We start from the raw sequence: 14432 nt of genomic DNA, 5'->3' as shown, positions 1-14432 counted from the left end.
GAACTAGTGTTCCTCTCTATTTCTGTTTGTTGGTTCTACCCAGTTAGTCAGGTATGAACATTTTCATTATTTTTGAGATGAAGGTTTGGGTTTTGCACCGTTATGCTGGACATTTTTACATATAGTGTCTGAATTTAAATTTTGTTTGATTTTCATGGCTTTTGTGTGTAAAGACCAAATGGGTTTTATTTTTCATGTTTTTGAGCTTTGGATTTTTTACCTCAATTTTTGTGTCATCCAATTTTCTTAGGTTTTCTTGGCATGTTATTGATATGGACTTGGATCATCTAAGGGATCTACATCAGATTAGTGTTTCACTTTATGTTGCATTAGGATGTGTTTCACATCTTTCCTCCCAAGTCTATTTTTGGTTGAGCGGTTTCTTTGCATTATGTTCTCATCCAGCCATTGTGTTTGATCTATGTGATGGTGGTGCACCACACATGAGCATGTACTTGTGCATTTTCAAGTGACTTGTGAGCCCCGATCTCCCATTTCTATTTTGGTGGAGTTATGTTCATGTGGGGTTGGGTTGGAAATACATATTCCTATGGGCACTCATCGTGTGATGAGTATGGGTATGTAAGGTAAGGTAGGTGGAGGAGCTTCTCTTGCAACCATGGTTTCCTAGGCCAAGTCGGCATTAAAGAGTTTCTAATTAGTGATATCTTAATTAATTAATAAAAAATTAAATAAGATAATAAATTCATGTCAAGGGGTATGGTCAATGATTCATAGTCCTTGTAGTTTAGTTGAGGAGACAACATGTTAGCCTCCCAAGAGAGTACTAAAGGGTATGGTTTGTTAGCATGTTCACCACCTCTCTACTAGAGTCCCTACATAGTTACCCATAAGCTATCTGACTAGGACCTATTGTACTTGCATTCTCTCATATTCTTGGTTTCAATCATCATTATTGTCTAGCATGAGTGTTAGCCATGGACATTTTCTTTTTTTGTGTTTGTTTTTAGATCATTATCTCCATCGGCATTTTAGGAGTGGATCTACAAGTTCCATGTGGTTGGGAGGCATTACTACCTTCAGCACTACTAAGAATTGGTGTACAGAGGTCTATTATCCCAATATTACCATTGCTTGTTGTTTCACTTAGTACTTTGGGTTTTGGACTATGTTATCTTGTGATTTATGCTTTCATTGGAATGATTAGATATCATGTTTAGATGATGTTATTTTATTTGATGCATTCTATTATTATGATGTTTAGCATATGATTTGATGATGAGTTTGATTAGTTGGAATATCTAATGCTTTACTTTTTACCATGATAAGTTTCCTTATTCTTATGATGCAATATGTTTTAGTAGTGATGTCCTCATAAGATAGCTCCAAAAATCTAGTCAAAAGTTTGGGATGTAATGCACAGGGGATGGCTAGGAACTTCAAGGTCTCATGATGCTATTATGATTGGGAGGAATCATGCATGAGTTTTTTTTATTCTTGTACATTATGATTTTGCTTATGTACATTATGATTTTTCTTTGATTATGTTCTTTTAATACTATGTTTCAAATGGTAAGATGTAGTTTTCATCTTGTAGCTAAGTTATTTGAGTGTCTAAACCTTGATTTGTGGATCTGGTACTCCCCAATGTGGATGAAATTCATTTCCTACCTTTTTACCTTAATTTTTTTTGGCTTGCAAATTTGTATTCTTGCACAAAATTTTACTTTCTCACATTAGAATGCAAAATTACACATGGCATGCTGAGTTTTCTTATGTAGTTCTTAATACTTCCTTATGTGAAACTCCACACTAGTTATGGGTGTTTGGTATACTAAGCCAAGTACTTCCTTGCACTGTTTGGTGCATGTCCTTGCATGAAAGGTGGATTCTCATGTGGTGCATTGTACTTCCTTAGGAAAAATTATGTCATTTCTTGTCCTCGCATGAAAAATAGGAGGCATCTATACTAGTTTTTGAGAAATGCAATTTTTTCTTTTAAGTACCCTTTGGGTTTGCTTAATTTTCCATGTTTTGACAGATCTAAGATTCTTTGTTCAATTATCATATTTGGTCTTTGTTTCCATTTGTGTGTGTTAAATTGGTAGTAGGGTTTGGAGATTCATTGCTTCCCAAGATTGTGGTTGTCTTCCATTGCCATCCTTGTGATCCTCATATGCTGTGTGTCATGTACATCCATACTTGTTTTAAAAAAATATTGGCTTGTATTGAATCCTTGTTCCAAGGATCTTCAAGTAGGGCATTACATCCATCCTAACCTAGGAGTTCTTTGAGTAGATGGAGACTATGACCTTGGTCCCTTTTTCTTTCTTGGTCCTCGTAGGTGTCAAAAGAGTTAGCACATTGGGTACTAGCTCCTAGTAGAAAGTCATCTTAATCTAGTCTTTTGTAAGCTAAATAAAATGCCTTACATGATGTTGGATCTCATCATTCTCTCATCTACCAATCTTTTCATTCATTATGGGGTGCTCAAAGATCCTATCCCTATTGTAAAGGGGTGTAATAATTTGCCTTAGAGTAAAATTAACCCAAGATAAAGGAGCACAAGCACAAGCACACAGTAGACCAAAGAGTATGATCAATATAATAATTCTCACTATTATCAGAAGCATATAAGCATGTACATACACACTAGGAGAGCCTATATATAAAGACCTCTAAGATGCATCTAGAATGTGTCTAGAAGGAAGTAGGAGATAAGCATGACAACTAAGCACATATCTTCCACAGTAAGAAGAAAAGCATGATGAGGTGTCTAGAGTGTTGTAAACACCATTTGCACAAATAATGTACTAACTCCTAAGTGTAGACAACATGTGCATAATTAGAGTGCAAAATCCTATGTTGTCAACATGACAACTCACAAGAGTACGCATACTACTAGGTGAGTAATAAATAATAAAATATATGTATTAACCTAAGTAAACTTTAAAAAGTGTAAATAGTAAATTCTTATTTACACCAACACACCCCAACATCCCCCTCCCCCCCCCAAGTGCAACTTAGGGGAATGCCCTTAAGCTTACATGATCTAAGATGAAATGCAAAATTGGTCTCAGCTACTAGGCCATGTTCGGTACCCATGTACATAATGCAAATGCAAATCTCTCATAAAGTGGAGAAAGAGGGAAAACCTCATGGGAAAAACCCTCCCCCAAAAAAGAAAGATGAAACACACATGATGTATGGATGGATGGATCAATCAAGAACCCCCCATTACAACACACATCTAGTATATACATAAGAGAATGATAAGAAGAGGAAGAGAAATAGGAAAGGCTCTGCCCAAAGAAGAATGTCAACCAATGACTGCTCTGATGAATAAGTTGATCTAATACTATAGAATAGTGTTCCTCCCCTTACGAAGAAACAATGCCAAAGGTACAAATGAGACACTTCTTTTGTGCATGGAAAGAATCTCATGGATAAGTGATGTCTCTGAAACCTACTCCACTAGTTGAAGAACCTATCTCAAAGAGCTATCTATCTCTGCAACTGATGAAGAAGCCTTCTACAACTATTGATCATAAGCATCCACACTCAGTTCAACTTGTGATGATTGATCATGTAGAGAATGAACAAGAGGGTCAAATAGGGCCCTTGTTACAACTAAAGAAGGTGTTGTTGCATCAGGAAGAGGAAGATCATCAATACTATTCCCCAAATTTGTCACTAAAACTAGACCTAGAAGACTAGATGTACCCTTCTATGCTAGACCTATCACCATGGCAATATATGCATGTGGAGAATACTGATGGAGTGACCTCTTGCTCTAATTTTCAATAGAACCCCATGTGTCTTGAGGCACAATCACTAGTGTCACGATTAGTTTCCACATGATATGATGTGCGGAGAGGATTAGAGGACAAGCTGGGTGAATTTTCCTCAAAGTACACATCCTTCTCCATAAAAATCTAATGTGTCTTGGGATCCATTAGTCTATATGCCTTCACACTATCTTCATAACCAATGAAAGTACAAGGCTAATGAGTGTGCCTTGCATCCATTGAAAGATATGTTTTCCCATGCAAGACAACCAAAGACTCTAAAGTGTGTCACATTTGGTTTTCTACCACACCATGCCTCAAAAGGAGTCTTTCCATCTAAGGCTAGATGTGGAGATTGATTAAGAATGTGAGTGGCACTAAAGATTGCTTCGACTTCTAATGATGGATCTAGAGACTTGGCCTTTATCATGCAACTTGCCATAGACTTAAGAGTGTGAATCCTCAAATTTGCAACATCTATCTTATGAGATTGAATGGTGTTGGATTATGAAGATTAATGCCCTTGAGTCTACAAAAGTCTTTTAGTCTTCTATTCACATATCTGCTCTCATTATCCATGTGGAGAACTTTGATGGATTTCTAGGATTTCTATTCTACATGAGTCTTGAAGGCTAGAAACATGTCCAACACTTCATTCTTATGATGTAGAATATAGACCGAAGTGTATCTAGAAAATTCATCAATGAAATCAAGTATGTAGCGACCCTGGCTGACTATTGTAACACCAAAAGGTCTTGCTAATACCATGTGAACCATTTGTAGAACAATTGGTTCTATTGAAGACTTCCCTTTTTGTAACTTCTGTTTTGATGCATATCCACTATAACTATTGAACATTCACCATGGGAAAAGTTGATTTGGGGTAGACCTTTGACCATTCTACTTGTACTAAGTTTCTAAAGGTAGTAGAAGAAAAGATGTCCATATTGCTCATGCCATAATTTGATGTTGGAATTGGATTGTGATAAGAATGCCTTTCAAGAAGACTTGGGCACAAAATGGGAGAAAGAGTAAAACCTTTTGTCATCATTCAATTTACCCACTACAACCAAGGAGTCATATTTTAGACTATGCACTTGTACTGAGTCTAGAAGGAACTCAACTCTATGTCCATCTCTAAGGTGAGTGATTTATTAGATTGAAAGGAGAGTAGAACTTAGGTTTGGAATATAGAGAAAATCTTGGAACTCTCCATTTTCTATTTAAATATTTCCTTTTCCTTAACCTTCCATTTTGGTATTATCTCCTATGAAGATGTGTGGTACCTTTGACTAGTTCAATGAATAAAAATCCTCTCTTGAAGAACCCATGTGATATGAGGCACCTAAATCAAGTATCCATTCCTTAGAAAAATTTTAATTAGCCATGAGTACTTCCCTTTTCCCTTTGAATCTGAAGAGGACCATTTATCCTTATAAAAATTAGGTAATGGAACATTATGTTTATTCATGATGTTGTTCAACTCATCAATCTTTTTAAGATAACACTCATGTTCTTCATGACCCGATTTCTTACAATAGGCACACTTTTTCATCTCCTTATTACGGTCCCCCTTCTTGTTGGAATTTGAGGAAGGCTTGCCTTATTGATTAGATTGTGGTGTTGTCTTTTCTACATCCTCTAATTTGTTCTTCTTCCACTTCTGATTCTTACCCTTTCCTTTGTTCGAAGACTGACTAGTTGAATTTGAAAAACCCTCATTATTGGCCATCAATGCTTTAGACTTAGGTGAAGAGAGAATCCCCATTGATTTCAACTTCTTTTCTTCATCATCCAATAGTATAGCATAGCGATCAAAGGAGACTTTCTAATAGGTAGACCCTAATGTAGTCTTTGAGTTTTTATAAGAAGAAACAAATGTGAAATACTCTAATGGTAGCTTATTATGAATCATATAGATCAACCTGTCATCTTTGATAGGATTTCCACAATCAGTAAGCTTTGTCCTTAGTTCATTCACCTTGATGATGAAATCTTGTAAAGAATAAAATGACTTAGGATCTAAGGAGATAAGCTCATCTTCAATTTTGAAAATATCCTCTCCAAACACTTTATCATATAGGTTCTTAAGGGTATCCCAAGCTTCCTTGGATGTAGACGACTTCTTGATTTGATACATGATCTTTTCATCAACCCCCAAACATATATCACCTAGGGCTTTCCTATCCATAGTCACCCAATCTAAAATTTCACTTGCTAATACATTAGCACCTATTGGTTTAGGATGGGTACCATCTACATATTGAGAAACTTCATTGTGCACTAAATGATACCACATTTTCATGGACCATGTAGCATAGTTATGTGGAGTAATTTAGGAAACTTAAAATTCTCCATGATGCAGAAAAGAAGAAACACAACACCAAGAACATCCCCTCTTTTCACTAAATCAAGAACCCCCTCCCCCAAAAGAGATGCTTTTGGCACTTTATAAGTAGTGTGATTATAATGGCCACTTGACAATTTTGGCCTTCTTGGACTTTTCATTTTGCTTGTTACAATTTCTTGAAAGATTAAAATTCTGGAACTTTACAATGAGCTACAATTCTAAAGCAATACAAAGAAAATAAATGCCCTATTTGTGAAAGTGACACTTTTGTCCAAAAAAACCCTACAATATAGTTGCAGATCTAGAAAGTAGACAAAAAATAATGCACTTTAAAAAAAAAAGAACCTGATTTCAAGTCCAGATGTACCCATACTGAGCAATTAAAGTTGCAAAATGTAGGATTAGATAGGTTTAGTCACCAAAAGATGCAATTTCTAACAAATTCATGCACCAAAACTAGAAAAAAGTTGTACCACTACAAATTTTGAGAAATTCTAGCCAAAATTTAAAAAAATTGCACCCAATTTGGTGTCTGGATGACTAAGATATGGGCTCCCAAAGTCAGACTGCAAAAACCAAAATCAATCTAGAGAGCGGTTGCATCAGCAAAAGATGGGGTTAAATTTGACAGTCATACAGCCATGACAATAGTTCAAGTTTTTCTTGGAATGATGGTCAAATGGCCATCAAATTTAGGCATGTAAAATGATGACATCAGCATCCTCCAAGCCTGTGATGATGTCATCAGTATGGAATTGTACTACCAAAATGTATGGATAGGTATGGTAAAAAATATGTGTCTGCCTATGTGTTTGATATGGTGCTAACTATTTAGGGTTGATGTTGGATCTGACATTGTTGATAGTAGGGAGTACAGCTATGCTGACTGACACAGACTTTGTCCACGTGTTGTCATTGAATTTAGTCATGTGGAGGTGGGTATCTAACCACATGTCTGGGAGTTATTGCTACATAAATGAGTTGTAGTGACTGTCGGAGGTTTTTTGAAATGTAAAAGCATGTGACCAAAAGTACTGCATTGGATTAGAGATTTGTCACATAGCCAAAAAAACTCTTAACTGTGATGCCAAAGAGAAACAGCGAGCAAGAATTTATATTTTCCATGCAAGACTTTGCATGTGCCAAAAAAATTTTATCAATTGCTGCTGGTAAAAAAAATTCAAGTGCTAGACTTTGATAGTGCAGCCAAAATCCTTTTTGATGATGCCATTTTTTACAAATAAAATCCTACATGCATGGGGTGAGCACTTCAAGTGCTATTTAAAAATAAACTCCTACTTGCTATAAACCAAAAGAGAGCTCGCCGATGAGTGAGCTACCTACTAGTGGATTGGTGTACTCACCAATAATTCATGCTATCAGTTTATGATGTTGACCTTGACTGAAAAGTTACCTAAATTTTGTACATAGCCCATGGAAATATATTCACCCAAATTGTAGGGCTAGGATCTGATAGCCCAATTCTGCAAAAAAAAAAAATTCCTAACTGGGAAACAAAATCTGAAAATACCCAATTCAAAAAATAAATTGTAGAGAGAAAATTAAATTGAGATATGAAATAAATTTGTAGATCAAATTATATCATATCTGAGGGTGCCAGTTTGCAAAAAAACAAATTGCCTCACAATCAACTTTAGCCTAGCATAGGCAAATTTATAGTCAATCCTCACCGAATCGACATTTTGAATGTAATGGTGAGGCTAGATCTAGCTCTAGATGCTCCTAATTTTTGTAGATTCTTCAGATTTAGGTCCAGGTGTGAAAGAAACTATGGTATCAAACGACTAGTGATGATAATCTCCCCAAGCTCTGATACCATGTAAGAATTTACCTCAGAGAAAAATTCACCAATGATCAAGAAGCACAAGCACAAGCACATAGTAGACCAAAGAGTATGATCAATATGATAATGCTCACTATTATCAGAAGAATATAAGAATGTACATACACACTAGGAGAGCCTATATATAAAGGCCTCTAAGATGCATCTAAAATGTGTCTAGAAGGAACTAGGAGATCAGCATGACAACTAAGAAAATATCTTCCAGAATAAGAAGATAAGCATGATGAGTTGTCTAGAATGTTGTAGACACTATGTGCTCAAATAATGTGCTAATCCTAAGTATAGACAACATGTGCATAATTAGAGTGCAAACTCTTGTGTTGTCAACATGACAACTCACAAGAGTACGCATACTCCTAGGTGAGTAATAAATAATAAAATATACGCATTAACCTAAGTAAACTTAAGTAAGTATAAATAGTAAGTACTTATTTACACCAACAAGGGGGTCTAGTACATTAGATCTTTCTTTATCCCATACCTTTAAGGGTATAATCAAGTTGAGTGCCCTTTCTATTGGTGACAAACTCATCCTACTATAGTTCTTGATTCGAACATCATAGTCATCTACATAGTTGTTCCAATGATCTTTAATAGTTACATCAAGAATTAACTCCTTTCCCACAAAATTTTGGATCATCCCAATGTTGTTAAAGTATGGGTGGGGCATCAGATAATCATCTTAAGGGTATTGGTCTCATTCAATTTTGTAGGTGGCAATGTCTTTTTTTCTCTTCACCTCAAAGGGCCCTATGTGATGGGCCATACCCATGTCTTCTTGTGTATCTTATGTACATAATCATAGGTTCAAGCCAATTGTCTGGCAATCTCCAAAAATATAAGTATATCCAACAAATACGGTGGAAGATTCTTCAGGTACAAAAGGGTCCCACCTACTTGATAATTTGTTATTGTGTTGAACTAAATAAAGTATGCACCCATATATTTTATTGCGGAGGTAGCCTCCACTGATATTCTCTTGGAATAATCCCCTTTTAAGAACTAGATTATGGTGAAAATAAAAGTATCATTTACCATTCTATATTCTAGGCACTTATCAAGAATCTTCTTTCGTACTAGCTAGGGGTACACCACATAGGATATCCCCTCTTTTCTAATCCTAGATATATTTTTTTCCAAGCTACCAAAAACTAGACCACATAGGAGGTCATGTGGAATTGGGTGTCTAATTTCATTGAGATAATTTTATCATACATGGATTTGTTAATAATGGTGCCCCAGTCAATCTATAGGCCCCTCTTCTTAATAGTCTCTATAAAGTGGACCCTCCAAGTTTCCAAATGTCTTTCCATCAAGAGCCCCATGATGCTACTCAAGAGGACTATGTAGTAGCCTATGTCATCTATCATATACCTATAGGTCATGTCCACTTTCCCAACTCTCATGTTTGAAAGGGTCCTGGTGAGAAGTTATTTTTCTTGCACCAAGTCTTTGGCTTCTTCTTCATGTTCCCTATGCTGGACATTCAAAAAAAATATTCTTCAAAATAAGCCATTTCTCATTTTCAAATATTTGGAATAGGTAGAGTTTTGATTTAATGCTTTTTTGTTGTTTCAAATAAGAGAAATTTGTAAGATAACAAAGATCCAAAAATTTAGAGTATTAGACAAGTGGTAAAATAGAGGTTCTAATTTTGCAATTTTAGAAGTGAAATAATCATGCTTGACCAATTTGACAATTTTCCTAAGTATCAAATGTTAGCTTTCTGATTCCACATCAAACATAGTTTCACTTGTTTGATTTCGTAATTTCAAAGCTCATCATTTTTTAACAATGTGATCTCACAATTTCTTGAATATTGTAGTATTGTCTTGATTTTGTGACTTAACATAAGAAAGAATTCTTTAGAGCATCTTCTGACTATTAATAAAAGAACATTATGAGATTATTCCCCAACAACATTATTGTAGTGTAGTTTTTATTTTTCATTGTGAATTTTTCAAGGATATTTCCCTATGAGATTGTTGAAAACAATTTTTCAAATGTATATTGTCTTTGGTACTTTAGATCTATTTTCTCTATCATTTTTGTCCTCTCCTCCCTCCTTGGCCTTGATTTTTGAACCCTTGGTCATCCCCCTTCTTTTTGACCCTTTCACCCCCACCATGGTCTGCAATCTATTCTTACTTATCCTTTAGCTCTCTTTTGTCCTAATGAGGGATCACAAAGTGTGATCCAAAAAATTGACACAAAAACTCTAGTACAATATCTTCCATAAAATTTTTCTATACATGATGGATTGTGGAAAATTGATTTGTTTAAGTTACACAAAATGTCAAGTCTTTGCTAGCCAGTGTCTATTACACAAAATGTCAAATCTTTGCTAGTCATTTTTTGTCGAGCTCACTCGGGTGATGAAGATAGTTTCTAGTGTCTGTTGATAATTCTAGAGTAAACCAAGTTTAGAGATAGTATGTGTTGACTTTCACTCAAGCAAAAAAAAAAAAAATTAGGAAGTGACACAGGCAAAAGGGTGAATAACTAGGGCCAAAGGCTCACCCAACTATCCAAACCACCCTACAAGAGTTAACATAGAAAAAAACACAACACAAACACAGCACCAAGGAGGGAGAACAAGATATCTTTATTTAATTCATCAAGTAAATAGCATACATGCCCAACTGTAAGGCCTTCTGGGTTATGGCCAGATACAAAATACAACTTCCAGATCCACAATCCAGCTTCAAATTCGCATTTCCAAACTCATACTCTATTCTTTCTAAACTCTCCCAAAATCTTACTTAACTCTTAAGCCTAAACACTCTATTTATACTTGCCAAAATGACTTACAAAACATTCTAGAACATAGAGAAGCCACGAGTTGGCTCTCAGCAAATATAACTACCTATACCAAAATTAAATGTGAGCCAAGTCAGCCCAAATAGGAACTAGACATAGATAACTTAGCACCCATTAGATAACTCGGCACCCACTAGAAAACTGGCACTTGGCATGAACTAAAAACTGGCACTCAGCATCAACTAAGTAACTCAGCACCAACTAAGTAACTCGACACATGAAGAAACACTCAGCACATGAAGAAACACTCGACACATGAAGGAATGCTCGACACATGAATAAACACTCGGCACATGAAGAAACACTTGGTACATGAAGGAATACTCGGCACATGAAGAAAGTAACTCGACACCAACTAAGTAACTCAGCACCAACTGTAGGATGAATAAAATGATAGGGTAATAAGGCAACCCAAGATGCTCCTACATCAGACAACCGGGGTTGAAAGAAATGATTCTCTTGAATCATTGAGATGTTCAAACTTGAGCTGAATACAACTCAAACTAAGAAATCCATGAAGCATCTTCAATAGGTTTATTGTTCCACTTCACCAAATATTCATAGTAATCTTTTCCTCTTGTACTCTTGCCAACTCTCTGATCCAATATCTATTCAACTTCCTCAATCTATTTCTAAGGATAATCATCTGGTATAACAACTTCATCTTCTAACTCATGATACTTATATAAATCAGAAATATTCAATATAGGAGATATATCTATCTCATCAAGTAACTCAACTTCATAAGTATTACCACTATCAAACTTCTTTAAGATCTTACAAGGTCCAAATTTCTTCATCTTCAACTTATTGTATGTTCCAACTAGGAATCTTCCTTTCTTTAGATGTGTTAGAAAGGTTAATCTTTCCTTGGATATATTTTAATTGGGATATTCCAAGGGTCCCTACATGTAGTTTGTCCACTTGTACACATGTGGAGGACATGTCATTGTTTGTCCTTTATTCCACATGTAAGGACAACTCTTGTTTATTTCTTTATTTAGTTTATCCTCCTTAAGAGGATTGTGACACTTTGCACACACCTATTATGAATGTGGCATTCATAGAAATGGGAGTTACAAATGCAACTCCTCTCTCATCTCTATATAAGAGATGCTCCTCCTTCTTTCTTCACAACAACTACAACACCACTCTAAGCACTTGATGTTATTGTATTGAGCTACTTTTGCTCCAACACTCTCTCTCTCTCTTCTCTAGGCATTTGCCTTCATTCATAATACTCACAAGGGGTTTTCTTTTCTTTCCCCTTATAAATCCTTGTCTCCATTGTTGAACCATCTTGGTGTATGCTCTTGGAGTTGCTTATCTTATGGTAACATTGTTTCACACTTAACTTACTTAGATTGTTTCTAGTTCCTTGCTCAACATTATCATTTCTTACATGGTATCAGAGCTTGGTTATCTAATCCTTGTTTTAAGTTTTGTGGTGAAGGTTGCCATTCATTGGAGCACACCTTATTTGGAGACGTTATTGAGAGAAGAAGTTTGTGTTGTGATTTTAGCTCTTTTTAACTAATCTTGTGCATGCAAGCTTCATATTTTTTTTACTAACCCTCTTTGGAAGGCTTGCCGCCAAAGGGTTTTCTTGTAAAGCTTCATATTTTTTACTAACCCTCTTTGGAAGGCTTGCCGCCAAAGGGTTTTCATGTAAAGCTTCATATTTTTTACTAACCCTCTTTGGAAGGCTTGCCGCCAAAGGGTTTTCTTGTAAAGCTTCATATTTTTTTACTAACCCTCTTTGGAAGGCTTGCTGCCAAAGGGTTTTCTTAGTAAATTTCAATTTTTTTTGGTTTGTTTTGGACGGCATGCCGCCAAAACAAAAAAATATTACATTAGTAAAGCTTTCTAACTTTACAAAACTCTCTACTTTTTCTTACTTCATTTATAAAAAAAAAAATTTTACTCTTAAAAAATAAATATTTCACTATATTGTGTTTTTATACAAATAGTGAAAAGCTTCATTTTATAAAAATATAATTGTTGCATTTTGTTGGGCGGCCGCGCCACCCGCGCGCCACCCCCGCGCCGTCGCGCGCAAACACCTCCGACGGTACAGACCCCGTGCCGCCGCGCACAAATGCCACCGTCAGTGGGAAGCTGAGATCTGGTCGCAGGGCACAAGATTTGGATCGAACAAAGAAGTTCGCTTTATCCCCAAATGCCGCCGCGCGCAACCGTCGCACGACACCCGATCGACGCTGCGAACCGGTTGCGCCGCTGCGCACCGCCGCCCTCTGCATGTCTGCCCCACCTCTGCAACTCTGCGCACAATAACCCCTGACCACCGCTTCCGCCATCCCCATAACTCCGCGCGTAAACCTTTTCGCGGCCCGCATCCCGAACACGCGGAAACCGCTGCCTGCAGTGCCCGCATCCTCCTCCGCCAAGTTTTTTTTAAAATTTTTTTAACCACCGACCACGGCCACTCCTTTGGCCACGCGGCAGCCACCAACGAGCTCCGCTCCCCCTTCTAATTTTTTAAAATTTTCCCCCTCTTTGTCCACCTTTTTCAAATTTTATTTTAAATCAAACTAATAAAACCTGTTTTATATTAATGTTTTTATTTGTTTAACAAATCAATTTTTTAATTTTCTCTCACACAAATAGTTGAAATTAAAATAAAAAATATTCTTAATCTTATAAACAAAAAAATAAACAATTTTTTCAATTAATCAAATTAAATTTTTTTTCTCTCATTTAACAACATTTTTTTTCAATTAATCTGATTTTCAAATTAAGGGAATTAATCTAATTTTCAACATTAATTCCAGAAATCAAACTTAATTATTCTAATTATCATTCTTGGAAAACTCATATCTCATTTATTTTTCGTTTTAAACATCTCTTCGAAATAGCCACTGACCCTTCTCTTGAGCCCGGTTCAGCGGCTACTCAAGACGAGAAAGATACTTGGAAAGCTAAAAACGAAGAAGCTTTAGGGTTCATTGGTATTTCTATTATTCTAGATTTATATGTCTTAATTGCTCACTGTTCTAAAACTCATGATGCATGGTCCATCTTGAAAACCAAGTATGACAGTGGCGATGAATACCGCAAAATACAATTGCAAGATCAACTCGAAGATCTCAGGTATGCAGATTTTAAAGGTATGGATGAATTCCTCTTAAAATTTGATTCTCTTAAAAGTCAAATTATGGCTTTAGGTGTTCAATTAGAGGACATTCGTTTAATTCATCTTATTCTTAAAAAATGTCTTCCTAGACAGTTTCAACAGTTTATAACTAATATTCATGCACAGCTTGCTATTCCTACTTTAACTTCTCAGTTAACTTATGTTATTTTTCAAACTTTATTAAGACAGGAAGAAGCTAAGCTAATTCAATTTGGTACCCTCAAATCAACTGAACATGCATTTGTGTCTAGAAATTCAACTAATAATTTTCGTTCCAATAATAATAATTATAAACAATCTAATTCAAATTCAAATAACACAAACAATAAATTTTATCCCAAATATAATAATAATACCAATCATCCTAATAATACTCGTAATACTAATAATCAAAGGAACCATTTCAATTCCAAACCTCATTGTTCTTATTGTGGCAAAGACGGTCACCTTGTCAATAATTGTTTTAAAAAACAAAATGATAAAAAACCTATGAAT

General features: G+C 35.7%; 1 pseudogene; it reads right to left on the bottom strand.

Moving 5' to 3' along the window:
* LOC149540782 (arogenate dehydrogenase 2, chloroplastic-like) overlaps positions 1-13140 on the bottom strand; it is a 45383-nt pseudogene extending 32243 nt beyond the window's left edge.
* Between the last annotated feature and the right edge of the window lie 1292 nt (positions 13141-14432).

Source organism: Cupressus sempervirens, chromosome 9 (genome assembly GCF_028749045.1).
Source record: "Cupressus sempervirens isolate cs-2001-9-10 chromosome 9, ASM2874904v1, whole genome shotgun sequence".
Lineage (NCBI taxonomy): Eukaryota > Viridiplantae > Streptophyta > Pinopsida > Cupressales > Cupressaceae > Cupressus > Cupressus sempervirens.
Note: the sequence above shows the minus strand (reverse complement) of the source record. Positions and strands in the feature narration are given on the sequence as shown.